We start from the raw sequence: 22,057 nt of genomic DNA on the forward strand, positions 1-22,057 counted from the left end.
ATGAAATGCATGCAATGAACTGACGGGACTAATAGCTCAGATACATATACTTAATGCGGCCAGTCACTGTAAAAACAAAAAGATAGATGAAGCTGTTCAAAAATCTAGCACTAACAAGCAATGTAGTCTGAAACCATTAACCGTCAGGGGTAATAACACTCAAAGTGCTGAAGTGCAGTAAAACGACAGCGCTTTCCCCGGACGGTGGCCGTTGTACCAGTGCACACCTGCGAAGAGGGCGCTAAATCTGTCCTCGCATTCATTATAACAGAGGGAGGAAAAAAAACACTAATGATGTAAAGTACAAACGGAAATAGCAGACAGCAGAGAGTGACATTTGCATGGTTCCAGTCAGCTTGTTAGCTGAAGTGGGTTTTAATTAGCTATTTTCCAGCAAGCAAACGAGCAAATTAGTGGCAGCCATAAACAAGAAGAGACAATCAGGCCCAAAGAAAAGGAAAAATGATCAGGGTGCCTTTGCAGGAGGTGGGGAGGGAAGGGCAAGGAATTACAAAGGTTTTACTGAAAACTGTTTTCAATCATAGAATTAAAGAATGTTTTCTCTTGAATTCACCTTAGGGATTATCCAGTCCTCCTTTCTTTTCCGGGTGAGGAGACAGGTCCATAGAAGCTAGCTGACTTGTGCAAGGTTACACCTCTGAATACAGCTTTCAAAAACAAAACAAAACAAAACAAAAAGGGGGCATCTTCCAAGTCTAGGTTTTCTCAAAATCTGCTTTTGAAATACTGTGAGTGGATCAGCCTCTTAGGAACACAGAGAAGTGTAAAGCCATGTGGAAAATTTGCATAGTAATCCAGGGATACAACTGGCTATAACTGTAGGTTCAACTATGCTGAGATATAAAACAAAATGAGAAAGAGTATTAGAAACAGAATAACAGAAATAGCTTCCTTTAGTCAAAAGCACCTTTTGAAAAAGTATTGTTCTGAACAAATACTCATCACATGGTCAGTGAGCGCTTATTACGTTCTAGGCACAGTATTAAGTGCTGAGGATGCAACTTTTACTCTCTGGTAGGATGTGCAGACAGACTTTACAAACAGTGGGTTGCAAAGTCTGATGCAGCACATCAGAGATACCGCTAAGCTTAATGTGGGGAGTCATGAGGAACATTTGAGAGGAAGGGCCATCAAACCGGGACCTGAAGGATGTACAGCAGGATGCCAGCTTCCTCGTAACTCCACAATAAGCAAGCGCCTAGGTATTTAAGGTAGCCACCTCTGTAAAAAGAACCATTTGTCTCACTGGACTAGATAAGAAAAGGACTCCAAAATGCATAAACAAAGAAATGCGTTATACAGTTTTTATCGTACAATTTCATCTGATTCTCAGTCTGAAATATGCTGTTAAGAAAGCATAAAATGATTGGGAAATAGGGGAAAACTTGAGGTGGGGAATAATAGAAGTCAGTGGGCTTATTCCCTTATGTCATAAACTCACTTGCTATATTAAGATTTAAATGTATTGAAGCATGATATAACCCAAGGGAAATACAAAAGGAAAATATAACAGGCAGGACAAAAGACTGAAGCAAACATTACCACAAACCTTTGCCACTGCTATAGATAATAAACTCAGGGACAGTTTATATGAAAGAGAGTAGGAAACTGGAGGCTGTATTTATCAGGAGGCATCGACCTCATAATCATTACAGTGTGCAGTTACAGAATCACTATTATTGGGAGATATTTCATAGAGCAGAAAATTGGTCCTCTATCTTGACTTCACTACCCAAAGAATGACTTCAACTATGAGATACACAAAAGGATGGATGAACACAGAAAAATGAAAAGAGTACGTGTCCTCTCTCAACTGCACAGTTAAATGAGATGTACATGCAGTCCCATTAATTTTTCATTTGTCCAACATTTACTGAGCTCCTACGATATGCAAGCATTGGATTAGACACTGGTTATACAGATATGAATAACTCTTAAGGTCATTCAAACATGTCTATTTCCTTTCCCACCAGTCAGATATTTAAACAGCGAAAGACAATTATCATGTTTTCTGATTCTTCTTCTCTTGATGCCTAACAACCGTATTTACTGCATCGTTTTCCATATAACATTTCCAACTGCCTTCAACCTCCATCGTTTTCCATATAACATTTCCAACTGCCTTCAACCTCCATCGTTTTCCATATAACATTTCCAACTGCCTTCAACCTCCATCGTTTTCCATATAACATTTCCAACTGCCTTCAACCTCCATCGTTTTCTATATAACATTTCCAACTGCCTTCAACCTCCTTCCTCCTCTAGCATTTAGATTGTTTCTATCCTTTGAAAAGCATGATATTCAAAACATCACTGTCTGTTTATTACAGACTTAAACATAATTATCACCTCCTTTGGTCTAGATATTGCTTCATTAATCTAACCCAAAATCACATCTGCATTTTCAGCAGCTACACACAGTGTTAACTATCTTTAACTTTACTATTAACCAATAGCTCTAAAATATTATCACATAATGATAATATCACACATTTGGAAGACTCAACTGCAGGATCTTAATCCATCAATATAAAACCTTGTTAGATTTTATCTGTTTTTCAGCCTATTAAAAATTACGTGGATCCCGATTCTGTTATCTAACATATTCACTACATCTCCTCCTGTACCTATACGATGTCATCTCCAAATCTGTTAAGAAAATTTCTCCATTTTTATTCAATTATTTATGAAATTATGAAAGATAAGGCAAAATTACATTCACAGGGTATCATTAGAAACATCCCTTTTGACAGAAACCAATTAACAACAATTATTGTTAACGGTTTATGAAATGATTTTCGTCTCTTAGAATCTGGATTTAAGGAAAGGTAGTTTATTTGGAAAGTTTCCTCAGAGAGTGCTGGTGGAGGAGAGTGAGAAGTGAAGCAGGGAAGGGAAGCAAGGAAGCCGATACAGGACTCTCTGTGGAGGGATGAGAAAACTGGGTTACAGAGCCATGGACTTTCGTCTCTCAATGACTTAGGGCTGTTGACAAGGCACTGACTCCCTGGCCTATACATGGGCCAAGCACGCTGCTGGGGACCGATAAGTCCTCAGGCAGAAAGTGGCAGGTGCTTGCAGTAATGAGCTATCAAAATGCTGAGTGCTGAGGGGATATGGACAGGGCACCAACATCTGCTACACTGAAAGCTCATCCAGTAAGATTGCGTAAGACTTCTTTTCAAAAGTCTCCCTCAAATTGAGATACATAGTACCAATCCCATCACCCACACTCATTGATTCCTTTAAATTTTTTGATCATTCTTTGTTTCCTAATGTTGCAGACACAATCCTTATTGTCCGACACTCTCTAACTTGAGTGACCTTGTCCAAAAATGATATTTGTCTTAAAACTTATATTTAATAAGTCAATTTGAACCCTAGTGATTTTTGCTTAAGTATTTCCCACCAATCTTTTAATAGTGTCTTTATAATATTCTGGAGAACTGACACATGCCAATCAATCACAAACCCATAGAATACTTTTTTCTTCATTTCTTTCTTATTTTTTATAAATCATGCATCCCCATTATTAAATATTTCTTCGGATCTTGAAACTTTTTAAGACCCCAAAGCATTTCTATTTGCAAGATTATGGCAGATTAGAAATTTCCCCATGCCAAAAATAAGAAACTAGAATTTCTGTGGAAATAAGCATAACAAACATTCTTATAAATGCACAGCTGAATTTATAGGAAATTTAGTGGTTAGGAGACTTGAGTTTTAATAGTATGTGGTGGTAAATTTGAGTTCATACAAATTGGTGACTTGAAAATACCCCCTGTTCCCAACTGAAAAAGGCTAAATCTTCACAAGGCTATACCCTTGCTCAAGACTTCGGCTGGAGAAAATTTCTCCTGTTAACAAAAAAAGAGAAAAAGACACTGTTCTGTCTCATCATCAAATCCAAGTAAGATAAAACAGTCTCTCCCAGTAATTTGAGCCAAGCAAGTTTGGGGCTAAAATATACACTATGACCCCCCAAAACCTTAAGGCAGTGAAACTACATTATATTGATACTGTAATGGTAGATAAAGGCCATCATACATTTGTCAAAACCCATAGAATATACAACACCAGGAGTGGACCCTAATGCAAACTATGGACTTTGGGTGATAATGATGTGTAGACACAGGTTTACTGATTATAACAAATGAACTGCTCTTGTGAGGGATTTTGATAGTGAAGGAGGTCGTGCATGTGTGTGGGCAGTGTATGTACAAAATCTCTGTACCTTCTGTTCATTTTTTCTGTGAACCTAAAACTGCTCAAGTTAACAAACTCTATTTTAAAAAATAAGGAATAAAGCCATAATCATTAAATACATTGATGTAAAATGTAAAAAACTACCTATACCAAAAAGATGAAAAATTGAAGTCTGGATAATTTTTTTTGTTGCTTCAATCAATCAATGAAAGATAAAATTCCAAATTTCATATATCCTATTCTAAGGAATAAGAAAACTTAAAAATAAATCCATCTTAATTCATTATGAAGTTATCATAACCTGATACCGAAAATAGAATCAAAGAGAAAAGAAAATTACCAGCTAATTTCACTTTTGAATACAGATGAAAAATCTAACGTATTAGAAACAGCCACCACAATATCATGGCCCAACTGGATTTATACCAAGAATGCAAGTATTCATTAAAATTTGAATATCTATCCATTTTTACTGTTAAAATGAGAAAAAATAATATCCAAATAGATATAGGAAAAGCAAGTCTAATATCCTAAGACCTCTTTGTGATTGGAAAGAAAGTCTTAGCAAACTGAAAACAGAAGAAACATCCATAATCTCATATCTGTCAAAAAAAAAAAAAAAACCCCACAGTGGACAATATGTTTAAAGGTTAAAATTTAGAAATGAAAATGAGAAATGAACATTATACCCAGTTCAAAATGGTTTTTAAAATTATAAGAATTGCAAAGAAGTAAAAAATATACCACTTTGGCTGACAAATATTGCTTAGTTCAAAAATTCAAAAGCATTTAATGTGTTGGAATTAAAGCGCTCTGCAATGCCATGCAATCAATATACAAAATAAGAAAAATCACATTTCTATATTATATATCAACAAAGAACAGAGAATGTAATCAAAGGTCATCAGCAGCCATTCAGCAATCCCAGTGAAATAATCCCTGAAAAGCACTAGGATACAGTGTTTCTGAACCATGGATTTGTACTCCTTTTACACAGTTATGTACTTTTGTACCCTCTTTACCTATCCTACACTTCCTTTCTTTTCCACGTGTCTTTAATGGCCTTTTCAGTTAGTTCTTTTAAGAACTGCTTACTTCTATGCATCCCTTAATATTACACCATCAACTCAAAGCATAAAAACTACATTTTTGTTGCTTTTCTCCTTGCTAACCAAATCTTTCTATTGCCTTCAGCTATTTTTCAAGTTTCATATGGTATTCTAGCTTCTCTGAAGCTTTACAGTATGGTTTCATTCTCTTACATTTGTCTTGGGTCTGTTTCTTTCTGCTTATTATTTTTTTCCATTTTTTGAAATTTGGACTAGCAAGTGAGCTCTTTGCTATCTGCTTCAGTTTCTTTAAGGTACCAATCACCATTCTTCTAAATTAGAAATATTTGCATAGTTGGCACTGTATTATTTGAGGGCTTTGCAAGATGTGCGAGTATTCTCTTTTAGAGTCTCATGCTGTGAATATGCCCTAGTTTCCCCAAGTTAATCTTGCTGCCTGTATCAGTTAGGACGGTCAAGCTTAGGCTGTGTTGACAATTCTAAAATCAAAATGGTTTATGACAAGTTAAATCTCTTGTTCCCGTTCCACGTCATCTGTGGGTCAGCTATGGCTCAGCTTCATGTTATCATTATTCCATATCCCAGGCTGATGGACCTGCCTCTACCTATAACATTGCCTGTCTCAAGGGAAAAAAGAAAAGATACATGTTATTCTTACAGTTTCTGCTCTAAAGTGACATATGACACACTTTTACCACTTTTCTTTGGCCAAGACATTCGTGCACATGGCCACCCCTAATTTGAACAGGATAGAGTTGCATAATGCCCTGGTAGGAAGGATCATGAGTCATAAAATCTACCACAATCCATCCTCCCAGTCACCAAATACTGAGTTCAACACCACCAGATAGACAGGTCCTTTTATTTTTTCCTTTAGTACTGTAATGATACTGTTCCACTGTCTTTTGGCTTTTGTAGCCTCCAGTGATAAGTCAGCTGTCCTTCTTATCTTTGTTCCTTTTTGTCTTTTTCTCTGGCTATTTTTACAATTTTCTTTTCATTATAAGTTTTCAGCAATTTAATTATGATGTGCCTTGGTGTGTTTTTCTTAATTTCCTCTACTTTGCGTACAATGAATTCTTTCAATCTGTACATTTCTAATTTTTATCACATTTGGAAAAATTTTGGTCATCATTCCTTCAAATATGTTTCTTTCCCCTTCTTCCTTTTTTGTTTTTTTTAATCTCTAGGATACCAATTACACGTATGTTAGATTGCCTGAGAGTTTCCTAGATCACTGGTGCTCTATTCTTTTTTTTTTTTATTCTTTCCCCCACCCCACTTTCTACTTCATTTGGAAAAAGTTTATTGCGTTTTCAAGGTCACTGATTTTTTTTCCTGCAATGTCTAATCTGACATTAATCCAAACCAGTGTATTTTTCATTCTATGTATTTTATTTTTAATTTTTAGAAGATTCATTTGACTCCTTTTATATCTTCTACATTTCTCATCATGTTCATGCTCTCCTCAATCTCAACCTTAATGAGCGAATATGGAGCATATTTATAATAGTTATTTTTAACATCCTTGTCTGTTAATTTGATCATTTCTATTACTTACGAGTCTGAATTACTGATTGATTTTTTTATGGGTAATATTTTCCTAAATCTTTGTATGCCTTTCAATTTTCTTTTGTATATAGGACATTGAATTTTATGTTGTGGAGTGGAGGATTTTCTTGTATTCCTTTAAATGGTGTTGACCTCTTTGTCTGGGATTCAGTTAGATTACCTGGTCTTACTTTGTTTCTGTATAGGATTGAAGCTTTGTTAGGTTAGGTCCAGAGTGGCCTTTATTCTAGAGATAATTTGACCCTACAACTAAGATAATTTTCCTCTAAGTATTTTACCCAATGCCTCATTTATTATGAAACTTCATGAATCTGACACAAACAGAAACTACTCTCAGCCCATGGTTAGCTTCAGGAATTGTTCAGCCTACTTATTTCCAGTGGTTCTTTTGCCAGCTTTGGATAGTTTATTCTCATTCATGAGCAGATTGGTACTCTGCCAAAGACTCAAGGGGACATCTCTGCAGATCTTTCAAGCTCTGTCTTTGTGGAGCTTCCTTTGCTCCAATATTTTGGCCTCCCTATTCCAATCAATGTCTCTAAAACTCAGTGAGATTCCATGGCTTTAATCTGCTTCCTCTGTCCCTGCACAGCAGAGAGTATACAGGCTCTAGGTGGTAAACCGGGGCAGTCATACAGCTTACACTGTAATCAGGGATAATAATCATGTGCTATCTGCCATGTAATGTCTGATAACAATTGCTTTATATATGCTGTCTGATTTCTTAGTTAGTTAGGGTGAGAAAGCAAATCTGGTCCTGTTACTCCCTCCTAGTCATATCCAGAATTTTCTTACTTTTCATTTAGTAGAAGGATGACTTTAACTATACAGGCTATGTCACTGTGCTTGTGGTTGCTGTGTTTTATTTGAGAACACTGATGAGCGAGAGGGGCATTAAGTATTACCCCACAGTGTGGGGCTAGCATATGTGAAACATAGTTCATATATACTGTCCATCTTGAATAATGAACTGATACTTATTAGTTAAGGAAATATTTTCAGGCCTCAAAAATGAGAAGTTACATTTGCTTGAGATGTTAATATGAATATTCCCATGTGCAGAACTCAATCCAACATAGTGGGTTTTGAACACCATTCAAATTTTTGGGGGGAAGAAAAGATATGTAAGCATAGGGAGTTTACACATACCAAGCAAAACTTGACTTTTTAAAATAAGATATAATATAAAGGCATGTAAACACTTTGGCCGTATTTTGATAACTGTCCCTAGGTGAATTTAAAAATGTACTGTTTAAATATTTGTCATGACCAAAACTTGGATAATTTTATCACAAAATTTCGTTGAAAAAACCTTCCCCAAATTGCTGGCTCTGTGAAACATTTGAAATGTTCATTTACAGATGCCAACTATTTCTCTACATACCAGTGGTCTCAGAGAATATAAGCCTATGCTTATGGCAGACAGTTTTAGAATTTTCCCTGCATATGTATTAGTTTTCATGCAGACCAAACAAAAATAATAGAAAGCAAAGGGAAAGTAGATTTAGTATGTATCAGGACCCATTGTCAATCATGTCCTGTATTTATTTGTCTGTTTGTTTTGTCATCAGATATATTTTGGTGTGAAACTTTTTAATGGGTAATGACTCTCCAACCATGTTATACTTTGATAGATTCTGGGCTTTTTTTGTAAAATGTATCCTAAATTTAAAACATACAACAAAAAAGCCTCTTGTTCATAAAACAACCAAGACAGATTTTTACCAGTTATATAAAATAGAGTCAAAATGTTAGTATTTGCTTATATATTCCTAAATAGATATTAAAGAATGATATCACCAACACCAAAATGTTTGAACAACATTAACCTTGATTAAAATTCACTTTTCTTCTGATGAACTGCCCAGATTTCAACAATACCTTCACCCCCAGCATATAGCTAAAGCAATCATAGTATTTGAAGGTGCTGGCATGTTTTAGTTTTATTCCTGATTTTTTTTTCATTACTACTCAGGAAGAATAGTATGCCAGATTCAAATATATGAATATACTATTTTAAATTGTCTGTCTTTGAAATTTTAACTGCTTTTTTGTAGTTTTGAAATTAATATGTATGTTTCTGTAATTAACTTGATATATTTACAATCTTTTAAAATTTTTCTTTCAAATGTCACTGTCATTCTGAATCTAAAATATCATAGTTTTTTCTTTCTCACAGGATAAAGATATCTTCAATTGATTTTACATATTTTTTAAATTAAAGAAAGTCATTTATGTCAAAAGAGCAAAATGCATGTAATATTTATTATATTCAGCATTAATATCTCCTTTGCCATTATGTGCTGTTACATAATGACATAATGGAGGGATTATTTTCATAACTGATATTATACGTCCTACCTAAAGGCCATAAGATTTCTGTTATGGCTCCAAAGATATTCCTGCTACCCATTACTCTAGTCTATTAGACATCGTAATTATGTAATTAGATGTTCTTTAAAGACTATCTCAGGCACCCCATAGATTAAAATGGTTCCTCTGAAGCAGTTACCAGATCTGTTACGTAATTACATAATTAAGTTCATGTAGTAAAAATCTTAACCCTTCTAAAAAATAAACAGTCTGCAATGGAGCAACAGATGACTTTGATTGCAAACTGGAAGTGGAAAGAAAGTGGTAATATATCCAATGTCAAAAGTAAAAGTCTCTCAATACTAATTTTTATATTGAGATCTCATCCCTCAAAAGAAAGCTCAAGGGAGTTGGATCTGGCCTCTCAATTGTCTAGAACATTGGCTGATGGTTTCATTAGCAGCATTTCAAGAGAATTTCTTCTCCATAAACTTGTCAATCCACCTTCCTCAGAAATATTCATAAACTCAGTATAGTTAGGGGGCTACCAAAAAGATAAACAGTGACTATAAAATACTAAATAAAATGAATGTTCTTCATATTGTCATTTAGTGTATTTTAAGTCAATTAAATTCTGCTACATCCTATGTAGCTCTAGTGTATAATCTTAAATTCCAATTACTTATATGCATTTGCAAATTAAATAAAATGAAATCTGGAGTTAGTACCCATCCCAAAGCTCACAAAGATAATACTTTTTAAAAACACCATTGGCACAGAAATACATAGACATTATGTTACTAAATTACCCAAATACAAAATCAATGTAGGTGAAATATATCAACACTGCCCTTCCGATGTTGGCCCCCCATACTATATGAGACAGACACAAAGATCCATCAATCTATAGGGGAATAGACGTTCAAGGCAAAAAGTCATTTAACCCTTAATTTGTCCTTTCAAAACACCCTATCCTTTAGACTCCACAAATCCCCAAGTCACCTCAACCCTTGACTTGCATACTGTACCAAACTGATTCTTAATGGCCATTTTACCAGGTCTCTTAATTCTCTCTACCACCAACCCCATGTTAAATTTTACATCCCGTTCATTTCTTAATTGCTTCTCACCTCTCCATTCTCTTCATCAGTTAATTTGGAATGTTGTCTTCTATGACTGTATTTCCACTTTGAAAAAAGCTATCAGTGACAGCTCCAATGTTTAGTGGCTGCTAATTTTTAAAGAAGGAGTATTTCAAACCAAAGAGCTTGTGTTTCCTCTGTATTAATTCACTGTATTGGTTTTCTACGGTGACACAACAAACCATCCTAAAGGTTAGAGAGGCTTAAAACCATGATTTATGATTATCCCTCCCAGTTTATACCATGCTGATGGAAACTTCAACAGCTACAACACCTCTGGAAAGGAACCTTTACAGTATGTTCACCCTGCTTGACCCAGTCATGCTACTTATTGGAATTGAGATAAGTCAGAAAATATACTAAACTACAGAAAAATCTTTTCACACAAAGATGTTTATCCCAAGATTATTTTATGGATGAGGGAACTAAGATTTGAAGAAGCTGAATCACTTCCTTGAGTTTACAAAAACAGAGGAATAAGAATTGGAACTCTCACACTCTGTCTTCACATTCCTGCATTCATGACCTTGCTATACCCCTTCTGATGAAAAGCTTTAGCTTAAAAAAAAAATCACACACACACCATTTTAGAGAGAATACAAATGCAACTAGTTTACAAAATAAAATATGCAGGAAGCAGCAAGACTGGAAGAATATAAACTAAAATACTGATAACAGTTGCCTTTAAGTGGTGATACTCTGGGTTGTTTTCCCTTCTCCTTTATATGTTTTTAAGATGTTCTAAAATAAAAAAGATTTTTTTAGTCCCATAGGGGAAAGGAGGATTTTTTTTTAATCCTGAGCTGCTATTCCTTTTTGTGCAGATAAGGGCCCCAGCTATGTGCATATCTATCACAAATAACCTGGGGATGTAGAATTTTAACACAAGCTAGTAACGTTGGAATTAAGAAAGGAACCTGGGGAGATCCTTAAAAGTTAGGAAGACAAATGCTGCCTTTCACTTGATAAGTGGTAAGCATGGAAAACATTCTTTCCAGAATGAGGATTATTTAAATAAAGGTGCCTGGCAGAAGAAAGGCTCCAGGGGCTTTGTCAGCAGCCAAAGTGCAGGGGATCACAGAGTTCCTGGAGTTCTGCTGAGTCAGATTTACCAATGCCTGGAAAGAACCAAGACAGCAGAAGCTTTTCTGATATAAATTGCAGATTACGGACGAGGTATGCAACTGGATCTAGGTTTCTTGTTAATCATGATTGATTGATTGATTGATTAACTCTTGCACTAAGCTTTACATAGATTCAACAATATAAATTGAATAAAATATTTATGTTCACTCTTTTATTAAAAATTAATTTTGTAAACAATGATATATTGAATGGAAAGCAGGCACATCCTTATTTTCTCACTGAGTACATCTGACTGTTTCAGTCTCCAAGACCCCAGCCTTGTGGTAGTTTATCTGAAAAACTGACAACGTAACACACGTAGATCTGTGGTTATTAGCCTTACAAACCCAAATCTCTGTTGGCAGCAAATATCACAGAACTGTAAGTAACACAATGATTCAAGAGGTTCCTTTCACTGTCCATCCCTGTACTTGCACTTCCTTCTTTAGTGACTAAAAAGGGCAGCAACAAGGGGAAAAGGTAACTTAAAAACGAATAAGCAAGAGCTCATCCCAATTATTAGATTTCCCCTTTCTTTTCAAATGAATTTTTGAAACAAAACCAAAAAAAAACCCTAGTCCTGTAGCATTTCAGTAATTTACTAAGTTCTAAGGTAACTGACATTTTTTTAAAAAAAGAGCTTCACATAAACTTAATTGACTAATTATAGCAGGGAAAATGTGAGAAATTATACACATATCCAGAAAAGTCCCCATCAAAGGAACAGAAAAAGAGTAAAGAGCCCACTGCCTGCATTTCTTCTGGCTTGTCCCTTTAATCTTCTATTTCTTCTGTGAATTGCTATTTAACTTGATTTTCACTTGCCTTCAAGAATTTGGAAATCTAGGTCTAAAACCTTTAGTCTATATAGAAATATGGTACATTCTATGGTGTGCCATAATATGGTACACATTCACAAAAACACAGAACCAGCTTAGCATGCTTCTACACTGGCTTCTCATACAATCAATAAAGCTTATAAAGCCTTTTTTCTGGTCTTTGTTTCATCCAGACCAACTGTGCTATACAGATAACTCCTAAAAAGTCAGAAAGATTGACCATTTATTGAGTAAACAGTATTCTAACTACAGTGAGAATGTATTGATTGCTTACAGTTTACACTTATTTTACATAAATATTTTATTTAAAATATAATCTCCAAGTTGGTTCCAGTATAACTGGCTTAGTGCCTTCTTCAGGGATACAAAGGTTGCCTATAGTAGTTTCCCAGGCTTGTCCCGCTAGTATCTCTGGGGTTGGTGCCAAAACCTAATTAACACTGAGCAATTTGAATTTTAGACATGAAAGGAAACTTGGACACCAATAAAATCTGTCTTGTAAAGACACTGCTGCTTCTCTGAGCTGAGGAAGTTTAATTATTGTCGCTTTTCTCAGAGTCTGCAGCATGATTGTGATTATCCTTAGTAAATTACAGCAAATATCTTCCTTTCCTTGAAGATGAGTCCCTTCACTATTCTCTTATTCATCATCCACTTCCAGCCCTTTTCCTCCTCTCCAACAAGGTCTCCCCACCCTTCAAAGTCAAGCTCAATTAATTCTTGACACTACTGTGGGCCTTTTTCATCATTCCATCCAAAACAGATAATTCTTTTTCTGAACTCTATGGCATTCAATATCCACACCGTCTGTTTGGGTTGAATTGTGTCCTCCAAAAAGATATGTTGAAATCCTAACTTCTGGTGCTTTTTAACATGACCTTATTTTGAAATAGGGTCTTTGCAGATGTAATCAAGTTAAAATGAGGTAATTAAGTGGTCCCTCATCCAATAGTATTGGTGTCCTTATAAGGAGAGGAGAAGAGATATACAGGGAGAATGCCATGTATAGACTGAGGCAGAAAATGGAGCGATGCATCTGCAAGCCAAGGAGTGTCAAGGATTGCTGGCTATCACCAGAAGCTAGAAGAGAGAGGCATGGAACTGACTCTCCCTCAGAGTCCCTCAGAAAGAACAAACATGCTAACGCTCTGAATTCAGACTTCTAGCCTCCAGAACTGTAAGAAAATAAATTTCTGTAATATCAAGCCATCAATTTTGGAGTCCCTTGTTATGGCAGCCTTAGGAACTTATATACCATCCACTTGCAACCCTTTCTTTCCATGTATCACCTGGTTACCTATCTAAGTCCATGCCTATATCCTTAACTTAAAAAAAAAAAAAAATTCCTTAGAGAGAAACCAGATCTTAAGTTTTTATTCTTATACCGAGATTATCTCATATTTATGGTAGGGTTGCCAAATAAAATACAAGACAGCTAGTTAACTGGGCATCCTGTATTTATATTTGCTAAATTGGGCGACTATAATTTATGTACAAAAGAGATGATCAGTAAATACCTGAGGAAAAAAATGGATGAATTCCTAGTTTATCAATTTTATGAAAAGTTCTTTCTTAATATTTATAACAATCAATCATCAACAGGTATACACTAAGAAACTTTAACCTACCTTCTATTAAACTTTGGTGGCCCACACCTGGAATATTGATTAAGATATTATAAGGGTACATCAGAAGTAGAGAAGACCAAAAAATAACAATTACGATGGTCAGAAATATAAAGGCAGGTGCCATTGTGAAGACAGGAACTCAAGAATTTCAGACTCTGCCATTTGAAAAGGTTGACTTGAAAGATTCATTATCAAAATCTAGAATCATAACAGATACACTAGTGAAATGATTAGTTCACCAAATCTATAAAGACTAGGCTGAGAATGAAACTAATATTAAATGATTACTTTTCTATTTGTCATGCCTTTACATACATTAATCCATTTCACCTATGTTAGGATGTAGGTATTATTACCCCTGTATTTCAGAGATAAGAGAACTAAGGTTTGGAGGGCAGAGTCAGAATTCAAACCCAAGATGCAAGACCTATGCTCATTCCACACTCCCAGATTGCTTCTCTAAACCTTTCTTCCCTGAGCAGTGCAAATTAGAAACAATTAAAGGAAGCACATATTTACTAAGTAGATAATACATATTAAAAACCCGTTGATGCAGAGAGCAGCCTGGCAGCAAATATAAAGTGATGCAAAATTGATGGATAAAGTTATGAGTTAGAAAGCCATTAGAGGAAGAGGACTCACACAGAACTCACCTTTAAAACTGACATCAGAAGCTACTAGAACTTCTAGAACACCTAGCTAAATTGACTTGGGGTCCATTTCAGGATGACCTTGTCCATACTCCTGTGCAAATGATCGACTTAATGCAAGTCCGTTTACTTCATTAGCATTTGGGGAGCTATAAAAGCTGGATCATGTATTGTAAAGAGCACTGTACTTGTAATGATGGAATCTCAGCCTGCTTCATTCTGTTACTTATTAGATGTGTGACAACAGAATTAAGTCACAAGCAATCTTGGCTCAGTTTCCTCCTTTGTAAATAATAGACTGCTTTCTAAATTCCTATCTAGCAAACACTTATACTATATGCTGCTTTTATGTCATAATTATATCAGTGTTTTTCAACTGCTGTTTCCCCCACATCTTAAGCAAAATGCTTCTTTTCTTTACGTCTTTGTACTTCATTCATTTATTCTATAAACTGATCTCCTACTCTATGTCAGGCACTGTGCAAGGCACTGGGATATAAGTGATAAACAAGAGAGACAAGATCCTTACTTTTATTAAGATTAAAAATTAAGATTAAGGGGGACTTCCCTAGCAGTTCAGTGGTTAAGACTTCACCTTCCAATGCAGGGGATGACGGTTCAGATCCCTGGTTGGGGAGCTAAGATCCCACATGCCTCAGGGCCAAAAAACCAAAACAAAAGACAGAAGCAATAGTGTAACATATTCAATAAAGACTTTAAAAATGGTTCACATCAAAAAGAACTCAAAAAAATTAAGAAAAAAATAAATAATTAGAATGGTCAGAATTAGGCAGAGGTCACTGTCAAGAGAGCCTAAAATAATAAATAAATAATTACAATTTTAATAAATGTTTTGAAGGACAATTATAGAGTCGTGAGAAACTATTTAACACTTTAACTTGATTTAAGTCTCTAGGGTGAAGGAAAACTTCCCTGAGGAAATTAACATGTAAATTTAAACTTCAAGGGTGATGAGAATTTGGCAGATAAAGAGGTTGAGAAAGGGCACTCCTGATAGAAAGAACATCAAATGTGAAGGCTCTGATTCAGGGAGGAGTTTGGTACTAAGAGGAAACAAAAGAGGTCAACACAATAAAGTGTAGTCAGGGCGAATACAACAGTTTAAGATGTGGCTGAACAGTCGCAAGGGGAGAACCTGGAACACAGAATGCAGTTTAAAAGTATAGAATGGACAAGGCTTACATGCTTATCAAAATACACTCTCTTTGAGGGTGCACTGGAGTTATCCAAACAGAGGAAGGTGGGGGGCATTCTAGGCAGGGATGAAAACAGGCAAAGCCATGAAGTTTAGTTGGGATAAAAATAAGCTATTTTGAATTCAAAAAGTCACGGTTACATCAAAGGATACAATCAACAGAGTGAAAGGCAACCCAGAGAATGGAAGAATATATTTGCAAGTCATATATCTGATAAGGGGTTAATATCCAGAATATGTAAAGAATTCTTACAATTCAACAACAAAAAACAAACAAGTCTATTAAAAATGGGCAAAGGACTTGAACAGACATTTCTCCAAAGAAGACAAACAAATGGTCAGTAAGCACATGAAAGGACACACAGCATCACTAATCATTAAGGAAAAGTAAATCAAAACCACAATGAGCTACCACCTCACACCTGTTATTTGGCTATTAAAAAAAAAAAACAGAAAATAAGCACTGGCGAGGATGTGAAGAAATTAGAACCCTTGTGCACTGCTGGTGAGAATGTAAGATGGTACAGCTGCTGTGGGAAACAGTATGGAGGTTCCTCAAAAAAAATATGAATTATCATATAATCCAGCACTTCTGCGTATATACCCTACAGAATCCAAATCAGGGTCTCAAAGAGACATTTATGCACCCATGTTGGTGGAAGGAACCCAGGTACCCATCAACAAATGAGTAAATAAACAAAATGTGGTATATACATACAATGGAATATTATTCAGCCTTTAAAAGGAAGGAAATTCTTCAATCCCCATGTTACAACATGGAAGAACCTTGAGGACCTCATGCTAAGTGAAATAAGCCAGTCATAAAAAGACAAACATTGTACGATTTCACTTACGTGAGGTACCCAGAGAAGTCAAATTCATACAGACAGACAATGGCATGGTGGGTGCCAGGGGCTGGAGGAGAAGGGAATGAGGAGTGGTTGTTTAATGGGTATAGAATTTCAGTTTTTCAAGATAAAAAACGTTCTGGGGGCTTCCCTGGTAGCGCAGTGGTTGAGAGTCCGCCTGCCGATGCAGGGGACACGAGTTCGTGCCCCGGTCCGGGAAGATCCCACGTGCCGCGGAGCCGCTGGGCCCGTGAGCCATGGCCGCTGAGCCTGCGCGTCCGGAGCCTGTGCTCCGCAACGGGAGAGGCCACAACAGTGAGAGGCCCGCGTACCGCAAAAAACCACAAAACAAAAACAACGTTCTGGAGTGTTGCAGTGTTGCTTATACGATAACATGAATGTACTTAACATTAGTGAACTGTACACTTAAGAACTATTAAAATGGTAAATTAAAAACAATACTCTTTTCTGTTTGGAATAGATTACAAAAAGGCATGAAGGAATAACAGGAAAACTACTTTTTTCTGCTACCTTTTAGATTAGGCATTTTTATTTTCTATTTTGTCTCCACTATCAGCTTATTGTTTGTGGTTTTTTGCTGGTTGTGCTAGGGCAGGAGTCCCCAACCCCCAGGCCATGGACTCGTAGCGGTAGCAGTCCATGGCCTAAGAACTGGGCCGCACAGCAGGAGGTGAGCAGCGGACAAGCAAGCGAAGCTTCATCTGCCGCTCCCCATCACTCACATTACCACCTGAACCATCCCCCTGCTCCATCCGTGGAAAAATTGTCTTCCATGAAACCGATCCCTGGTGCCAAAATGGTTGGGGACTGCTGCCCTAGGGTTTACAATATATATCTTTAATGTAAAAGAGTCTATCTTTGAATGGTACACTGTTTCATGTATTGTGTAAAGACCTTAGAACATTATACTCCAAAATCCTAAACTGTCACACATTTTAGCTTTGTGATATAAATACGCAACACATCGATAGTACTCTTTTTGTGTAGAGAACAATTAAAATGAAGAAAAATTTCCATTTACCTCAAATATGCCATTTCTTATACTCTTCATTTCTTTGTGTAAATCCAGGTTTCTGTATGATATTACATTCCTCTGCCTGAAGTCCTTTCCTGAACATTTCTTGTAGTCTGCTACAATGAATTTTCTCATATTTTGCTCATCTGAAAAAAAAGTGTTTATTTTTCCTTAATTTTTGAAATATATTTTCCCTAGGTTTCAAATTGCTGGTTGAAAGTTTGTTTTTAATTTAGCATGTTAAAGATGTCAATCGTCATCTAGACTCCATAGTTTTTAAAAGATAATTCTATAGTAATTCTTTTCTTTGCTCTTCTGTATAAATGTTTCTTTTTTCCCTGAGTACTTTCTCTTTCTCTTTGACTTTCAGCAGTTTGAATGAAAATTGCCTAGGAATGTTTTGAGGGAAGAGTACTATTTAGCTGGGTGTTTTCTGAGCCCCATGGATCTATAATTTTTGTGTCTTTCATTAATTTTGGAAAAGTCTTGGTCATTTTATCTTTAATGTTTCTTCTGTCCTGTACACTTTCTCTTTTTCTTTATGGATTCTAATTATATGCATATCAGACCTTTTGATACTGTCCCACAGCTCTTGAAGCCTCTTGTTTCTTTGTTTTACTTTTTTCTTTTTGTGTTTTAGTTTGGGTAATTTCTATTGAACTATCTTCAAGTTTGCTGTTTATTTCCTTAGTTTTATCAAATCTATGGATGAGCCCATCAAAGACATTCTTGAAAATTTTCTAGCACTTCCATTTGATTTTTTTATGATTTCTGTCTCTGGGTTGTAATTCTCCATCTGTTCATTCATGCTGTTCACCTTTCCCACTCTTGCCTTTATAGTATTAATCATAAAAATTTTAACTTCCCTATCTGATAATTTCAACAATTGGGCATAACATGAGTCTGGTTTTGTTAACTTCATCTCCTGATCATCTGTTATCTTGGTTTTTGCTTTTGGTGTGTTGTTTTGTTTGAAAGCCAAACATCTTTTGTAGACTAAGCCAAACATCTCTTGTGTACAGGGTTAGATAAATAGTATGTATTCCTGCAAATGGGCACACTGTTTCCTTTGCTAGGTCTCTAGCATGCTGTGAGTCAACCTAGTCAAGAATTGAGTTGCTTTGGGGATTTATTGTTGCTGTGGTTTTTCCTAGTGCATGACAGGCTTCAAATTCCTTTAGTGTTATCTTATGCTTAGGGCAGGAGTTGATTCATCAGAGGGTTTTCCTCAGTGTTTGTTCTACCCACAGCTTCAGGTCTTTTATTTGCACTTGCACTTCAGAGAGGGTCTCTTCACATGCTTATACCCCTCTCCCAGCTGTAGACCACTAATACTTGTTACTCAGTGCTTGGTAGCCAGGTGGTGGAAACAGGGGGATGTTTTCTGTTGTTCTGGTTTAGCTTCGGTCTTTGACAGATGCTGTGTCACTGGGTCTCAGAGGTGGAGACTTCTTACTGTTCCCACCCCTCCAACCAGTAGCAGGAGATTTCTAATGATCTGGGCCCAGAGCATTTTCTTGTCCCACTAAGGGATAGAATATTTTGTTGTTGTTGTTCCCTTTTTCCAGCTGCAATGGGTTTTTAACTGTGGCCTGAAGGCAATAGAGTTTGGTACCCTTCTCACAGAAGCTGGAGGTTTTTGATCAGTAGGAAAAATAGGAAAGAAGGGCATTACATCTTCCTGCAATGCTGCTGTTCCTCTGCAGAGGGCCTGCACTGCAAGAAAGGCTTGCCCCTCAGTCTTTCTCATGAGTACCCATGGAGAAGAGGATGCAAGTGTTTCTGAACAACCCTTATGTCTATGGTTCTCACCATTTCCATACTCTCATGCTAGCCAACATTCACCCTTTAGAATTTATTAAACTTTTTAGCTAAAACTTTCTTGCACAGTTGAATGAAATCCAATATCTGCTACAGGTAAGCAAGTGCTTGTTGCATTCCATTTCTATTTAGAAACACCAGTCTTACCTTATATTTTAAATTGTTTGTTTGTCCTAAGACGTAAGCTCTCTGATAGTTCAAGAAAAGTTGTGAATTCAACAATTAACTGCCTTTTTGTTGTGGTGAGAGTAAGAATGGTCTCTTTCCAGTATTCTGCATCCCAAGTGGGAGCCAGAAATTCCCACTTCACTTTTAGTTATCACCGAATTTCTCTCCTTTTAGCAGTAAAACCTAAAAAAGAAATTGTCTATACTCACTTTCTTCAATTTATCTCATCCCATTTTTATATTTTTCCCCTACCACATATGAAAGTTTATAAACTATAAGATTATCGGTGACCTACAAGTTACAAATCCCTGAGTTAATATTTAGTCCTTATCCTAATTAGCATGTCAACAGTTCTTAACACAGCTAGCCTCTTCTGTCCCCTGAGATATTTTCTTATTTGCCTCCAGGATGTCACACTCTCTGGATTCATCTCCTCCCTTCATGGCTACCCCTTCTTGGTTTCCGCCCTGAGAAGATTCCTTACCTTTCAATCTCTAAATGATACAGTATCCCAGGAATCACTCCTGGGACTTCTTTCCTCTATCTACATTCACACCTTCAATCTCATCTAGTCTCAAGGCTTTACATATCATCTATAAATTGATGACCCCAGATTAATATCTACAGAATTATATATATATATCTGGAATTCTCCTCTGACCTCCAGATTTACATGTACAACTTCCTACTTGATGTCTCCATCACTTAGGATTTCTAGAAGGCATTTCAAAAGGAATATATCCAAATCTGAGCACCTGATCACCCTGGTAATACTGTTCCTCCTATAATCCTCCCCAACTCAGTAAATGGCAAAATCCATCATCAAAAAATCTACAAACAATAAATGCTGGAGAGGGTGTGGAGAAAAGGAACCCTCTTGCATTGTTGGTGGGAATGTAAACTGATACAGCCACTATGGAGAACAGTATGGAGGATCCTTAAGGAACTAAAAATAGAACCACCACACGACCCAGCAATCCCACTACTGGGCATATACCCTGACATAACCATAATTCAAAAAGAGTCATGCACCACAATGTTCATTGCAGTTCTATTTACAATACCAGGACATGGAAGCAACCACAAACAAATGGCAAAAAGCACACTGCTGTTTGCTTATGATAAAAATTCTCACATCAATTCCTCTACTTCTTTTTATTTTTTAATTTAATTTTATTTTTTTAAACAGCAGGTTCTTATTAGTCATCAATTTTATACACATCAGTGTATACATGTCAATCCCAATCACCCAATTCATCACACCACCACCACCACCACCCCGCCGCTTTCCGCCCATGGTGTGCATACGTTTGCTCTCTACATCTGTGTCTCAATTTCCGCCCTGCAAACCGGTTCATCTGTACCATTTTTCTAGGTTCCACATATATGCATTAATATACGGTATTTGTTTTTCTCTTTCTGACTTACTTCGCTCTGTATGACAGTCTCTAGATCCATCCACATCTCAACAAATGACCCAATCTTGTTCCTTTTATGGCTGAGTAATATTCCATTGTATATATATACCACAACTTCTTTATCCATTCATCTGTTGATGGGCATTTAGGTTGCTTCCATGACCTGGCTATTGTAAATAGTGCTGCAGTGAACATTGGGGTGCATGTGTCTTTTTGAATTATAGTTTTCTCTGGGTATATGCCCAGTAGTGGGATTGCTGGATCATATGGTAATTCTATTTTTAGTTTTTTAAGGAACCTCCATTCTGTTCTCCATAGTGGCTGTATCAATTTACATTCCACCAACAGTGCAAGAGGGCTCCCTTTTCTCCACACCCTTTCCAGCATTTGTTGTTTTTGATTTTCTGACGATGCTCATTCTAACTGGTGGGAGGTGATACCTCATTTTAGTTTTGATTTGCATTTCTCTAATAATTAGTGATGTTGAGCAGCTTTTCATGGGCTTCTTGGCCATCTGTATGTCTTCTTGGGGAAATGTCTATTTAGGTCTTCTGCCCATTTTTGGATTGGGTTGTTTTTTTTCATATTGAGCTGCATGAGCTGTTTATATATTTTGGAGATTAATCCTTTGTCTCTTAATTCGTCTGCAAATATTTCCTCCCGTTCTAAGGGTTGTCTTTTTGTATTGTTTATGGTTTCCTTTGCTGTGCTAAAGCTTTGAAGTTTCATTAGGTCCCACTTGTTGATTTTTGTTTTTATTTCCATTACTCTAGGAGGTGGATCAAAAAAGATCTTGCTGGGATTTATGTCAAAGAGTCTTCTTCCTATGTTTTCCTCTAAGAGTTATATAGTATCTGGTTCTTACATTTAGGTCTCTAATACATTTTGAATTTATTTTTGTGTACGGTGTTAGGGAGTGTTCTAATTTCATTCTTTTATATGTAGCTGTCCAGTTTTCCCAGCACCACTTATTGAAGAGACTGT

At 36.4% G+C, this 22,057-nt stretch overlaps 1 long non-coding RNA gene across 1 annotated transcript in view; it reads right to left on the minus strand.

Annotated features, from left to right (window-relative positions):
- The window catches only part of LOC112407449 (uncharacterized), a 234,295-nt gene extending 214,498 nt beyond the window's left edge, over positions 1-19,797 (minus strand). The window contains exons 1-2 of the long non-coding RNA XR_003004746.1: positions 19,635-19,797; positions 17,673-17,812 (exon numbers count right to left, since the gene is read on the minus strand). This is a non-coding gene — a long non-coding RNA (uncharacterized LOC112407449). The remainder of the gene's footprint in view (positions 1-17,672; positions 17,813-19,634) is intronic.
- Between the last annotated feature and the right edge of the window lie 2,260 nt (positions 19,798-22,057).

This window comes from Neophocaena asiaeorientalis, unplaced genomic scaffold, assembly GCF_003031525.2.
Source record: "Neophocaena asiaeorientalis asiaeorientalis breed wild unplaced genomic scaffold, Neophocaena_asiaeorientalis_V1.1 scaffold627, whole genome shotgun sequence".
Lineage (NCBI taxonomy): Eukaryota > Metazoa > Chordata > Mammalia > Artiodactyla > Phocoenidae > Neophocaena > Neophocaena asiaeorientalis.